Source organism: Pogona vitticeps, chromosome 3, assembly GCF_051106095.1.
Source record: "Pogona vitticeps strain Pit_001003342236 chromosome 3, PviZW2.1, whole genome shotgun sequence".
Taxonomy (NCBI): Eukaryota; Metazoa; Chordata; class Lepidosauria; order Squamata; family Agamidae; genus Pogona; species Pogona vitticeps.
Window position 1 is genome coordinate 76,347,501 of NC_135785.1, and position 5,000 is coordinate 76,352,500.

Below are 5,000 nucleotides of genomic sequence, written 5' to 3' on the forward strand. Positions count from 1 at the left end.
AAATTAATTGCAGCCACAGCAGTTTTAGTAACTTTGATGCACTTAAATGTCATTCTTTAACATTTCCTATGACTCTTGGTGAAAGGGACAAAGAATAAATTGATCTTTATGTGAGTGTGACTTTTAAACACTGTAAAACTATGGAAGTTTACATGGAAGGAACTGTTAAATAAATTACATTTATCTACTGAATTCTAAAGACTGAGCCCAGATTTTCATTAGTACATGGGCTGATGTCAGTGGAACTATCCATTTACATCAGCTAAAATATCTATGTCATTAATAGCTACTGCTTTTAAAAAGAAGGACACAGACCTTCATAAACACTTATAGGTAGCCTTATTAAGTCAGTGCTCTGAAAAAAAAAGTGGATTCAGAATTAACATTTACTAGCTATAGCTTGGAAGCCAATAATTACCACTAATCACCTACATCCTGGAAGCCCATAAAATAACCAACACTATTAGATATTTCAAATATCAGACTCACTGTACATATGCAGAAAAGTATTTATTTCACCTATGCATAACGCTTGGTTCTTTCTTTCTTTTGAACACACACACACACACACACAATTAAATCATCGTAACATAATAGCTAGGCTGAAAGATGTTTGATTAAATTGATTATTAAATGCATTATGATTTACTTCTACAAAATCTTCAAGATTGTTGCTCTCAGTTACATTTGAATCACCAGTAAAATAGCTTGGGTCCAAGATATCTAAAAGACTGCATCTCCCTCTCAGTCTCATCACCCTCAAAGGAATACTTAGTGAGGACATCGGACAGCGCCTTCTCTGTTGCTGCTCCCAGACTCTGGCTAGGCTGGCCTCACCTCTGCTGTCCTTCCTCAAGCAAACAAAGACCTTTCTCTTCAGGAAAGCTTTCCCTCAGTGAGTGGCAATTTGAGAGGGTTTTTTTTTTTTCATTGTTGTGCTCTGTTGCTTTGAAATGTGTTTTTAGTATTAATTTTATTTACCATTTTTAATATAATACTTGTCTAATTCTATTTTAATATTTTATACTTAATTGTTTTTAGCTTTTAAATATTGTCTTTTAATGTTGAAAGCTGCCTTGGGTCCTTTTAAGGAGAACAGCAGGGTAAAAAAAATCTTTTAAATGAATGAATGGATGAACGAATGAACAAATGAATGAACGAATACCATCATTATCATACAATCCTAAAGTTTATAACCGGTGTCAGCTTACCCAGTCTCTTTCCTTTTATTTTCACTTAAAGGTGTAACTCCCATCTTGAAATTTTTGACAATTATAGTGCAAATGCCTGCTTTATTATGTGTGCTATGAACAATAATCAGTCATTTCCTGCCCAGATATGCTCAAGATTCTCAGAGGAGAGCAGCCAGTTCCCTTCATGAAGCAGAGATGTTTCTACAACAAATCTGCAAAGAAGACAATCCTGTTTATGTATAGGCTTATGTATATACAAGAACAGTGAAAATCCAGCATTGTTGCTTACATGTGAACAGAAGTGAACATGAATAATCTTCTCTGCAAGCTCGCCTCTTTCCACACATAGTAAGCAACAACTAAAAGAGATTGTGTTAACTACTCCCCTCTAAGCAAGGAGAGTACATCCATTCAGGGAATGGCTAAAAACCCCTGTACTTATACTAATGAATATGGATATCCATCCTAGCATCACAATCAGTTATGACTTCCATTACCCTGAATATGCTCTTATATGCCCTACATGGGCAAGGAGCACCCTGATGGACACATACAGTACCTAAATCCTGAAAGATACAGCAATTATTAAGAAGGTAAATTTCATGTTGGGGAAGTGGTGGCACTGCGGGCTAAACCGCAGAAGCCTGTGCTGCAGGGTCAGAAGACCAAGCAGTAGTAAGAGCGAATCCACGCAACGGAGTGAGCTCCCGTCGCTTGTCCTAGCTCCCGCCAACCTAGCGGTTCAAAAGCATGCAAATGCAAGTAGATCAATAGGGACCACCTTGGTGGGAAGGTAACAGCGTTCCGTGTCTAAGTCGCACTGACCATGTGACCACGGAAGATTGTCTTCGGACAAACGCTGGCTCTATGGCTTGGAAACGGGGATGAGCACCGCCCCCTAGAGTCGAACATTACTGGACAAAAATTGTCAAGGGGAACCTTTACCTTTACCTTAAATTTCATGTTGCCACTCCCTCTGATCCTTAAATTAGTCTAAGACGTCTGAGACCAAATTTAAAAGTACATTAAGTGACGTAGCATATTACTCTGATTGCTTCTCATCAGAATGAAATGTATGTACATTCTCCACATGCTGAAACGTAACACGCATTATTGTACTGTACACATCTATGAACAAGAATGTACCATGGTAGTTCAGTTGGCTCTTAAACCTGTTGTTCTTGAATATGTCCTTTAAAAAAAAAGCAAAGCGTGCTGCTCATATACCGCCCCATAGTGCTTCAAGCACTCTCTGGGTGGTTTACACGAAATTATGCAGGCTACACATTGCCCCCCCCCGAGAGCTAGGTACTCATTTTTCCGACCTCAGAAGGATAGAAGGCTGAGTCAACCTTTAGCCAGCTATCTGAGATAGAACCCCAGGTCCTGAGCACAGTTTTGGCTGCAGTACAGCAGTTGAACCACTACGCCATGAAGCTCTTCTGAGATAGTAAGAGATAGTTCAATAAATCTATACAAAATGACTGGATAAATAAAGTAGCATTTTGAAATAATCTAATAACGTATCTCCCATCTGAATGGGACAATCTTTCGTGAAAAACATTTTGCAAATTTTGTACATCAGGGTTTAATATTTTCTTCAGTCATTGCAGACAAATACATGTTTATTTGAAATAACTATATCTATCTATCTGTCTGTCTCTATCCATCAATCTATCCATCTGTATTATATGTACTGAAAATCTGCAAATGATTATATACATTGATTTTATACTCCTCTAAATGAAATTGTCAATAGAAAATATTAGTAAATAAGTGTAACTCATCTATACATTCATCTTGCCATTTTATTATAGGGAGAAAAAAGTTTAGATATAAATTACTGTTTCCCCGAAAATAAGACAGGCTCTTATATTAATTTTTGCTCCAAAAACACATTAGGGCTTATTTTCAGGGGATGTTTTATTTTACAGTCATATCATCTTCTGGTTGCTACACAATGCTGCACAATGGTGGAGGGTGGTGTTTCACTTAACTATGGCTTATTTTGGGGGTAGGGCTTGTATTTCGAGCATCCTGAAAAATCATACCAGGGCTTATTTTCAGGTTCGGTCTTATTTTCAGGGAAACAGGGTACTGAAATATATCAGTTGCTATGTATGACCTTTATTGTCAGGTCTCATGTCATAGGTGATTTTGTTACTGTTGCTGTTTGTTAAACAGCAAAAATATTTGCAAAAATGAAACACTGTAATCTTGTGCTTAGAGTGTGCCTGCTAATGTCAACTAATCTTAGGCACAAGAAACTAGGCAGAGCGCTCTGTCTTAATGAAGTTTGGTACAGACTAAGTAACTTTGCTATAAATGGCACCAAACATACTTTGTCTTGACTTGGAGAGGGGGGCAAGTACAAGTCCATCGCTGGTACAGTGAGTATCCAAAGCCGAAGAAGCTAAAATGTTAGTATGATCCCTTGTCAATCTCATGTCTCTAGAGCCGAGATTACAGTGGTGCCTCAACTTACGAATGTCCCTACTTGCGGCCATTTTGAATTACGACCAGCTCCGGGCGCAAAATTTTGCTTCTACTTGTGACCGGAGCTTCCACTTACGAACAGAAAAAGTCAGGGGGGAAAAGGCGGGAAATTGTAGGCGGCAATGAAGCTACTTCTTTGTAGCTCTTTCGCCCAAGCTTGGGACTGCCTCCTTCTGCTTGTGTGTGTGTGTGTGTGTGTGTGTGTGTGTGTGTGTGTGTGTGTGTGTGTGTGTGTGTGTGTGTGTGTGTGTGTGTGTGTGTGTGTGTGTGTGAGAGAGAGAGAGAGAGAGAGAGAGAGAGAGAGAGTGAGCCTGGTAAGGTGCTGTTTTTTGCTTTTAAAAAACTGTTCTGGGTGTTTTTGTTCTGTCCTGTGATGGGTCTTGGGGGGTTGTTTCTTTTTTGCCCCCCCCATTTTGGATGGGTCTCGGGGGGTTTTTTGTTGCTTTTTGCAGTGTTTTTTCCCATTTCTGATGGGTCTTGGGGGGTTTGTTTGTTTGTTGGCTTCCCCCCATTTTGATGGGTCTTGGGGGTTTATTGGATTTTTTTGGCTTCCCCCCATTTCCAATTGGTCTTGGGGGTTTGGTAGCTTTTTGGGTTTTTTTCCCCATTTCCGATGGGTCTTGGGAGAGTTGGTTGCTTTTTAGGTTTTTTTCCCATTTCTGATGGATCCTGCATGCTTCCTTTGCTTTTTCCTGTTTTCTTTGCATTTTCGACCTGCCCCCTTTGTTCTCTGTGCATTTCCAATCTGCTCCATTTGTTTTCTGTGCCTTTCCAATGGGTCTTGCATGCCTGATTGCTTCTCTCTCCCCCCCCCCCCTTTGGCCGGAAGGGAATAATTGCGTTTCCAATGAGTCTTGCAGTGATTTTATTTGGTAATTTTTTTTTTCAGCTGGAATGGATTAATTACATTTCAATGCATTCCTATGGAAAATGGTGCTTCGACCTACGACCATTTCAAGTTACATCCATCTTCTAGAATGGATTATGGTCATAAGTTGAGGCACCACTGTACTTTAAATCTCAGTGAAGTCCTCTCTCACCTTAACATCTTCTGCCTGGTACACAAGAGTGCGTGAGCAGCCACATGCTAACCCCTACAAAGCTCAGAAGACCTGTATGCTCATCTAGCTATCACTCTTACTCTGGACCCTGGTCTACATGTTATACATTCCATCTATACACATTGAGGGCCACCTGGATATAGAGTAGATGGAGGAAAAAAGATGTAAAGACCAAATAGTCACTCCCTGTAAATGTAGCTATGTGCCTTTTAGATGGACAGAAATGGATTGTTCCCGTTATTTTTAAAAA

The 5,000-nt window shown here is 39.6% G+C and overlaps 1 protein-coding gene across 15 annotated transcripts in view; it reads right to left on the minus strand.

Moving 5' to 3' along the window:
- The window catches only part of EBF3 (EBF transcription factor 3), a 232,018-nt gene that overhangs the window by 51,601 nt on the left and 175,417 nt on the right, over window positions 1-5,000 (minus strand). The window lies entirely within an intron of this gene.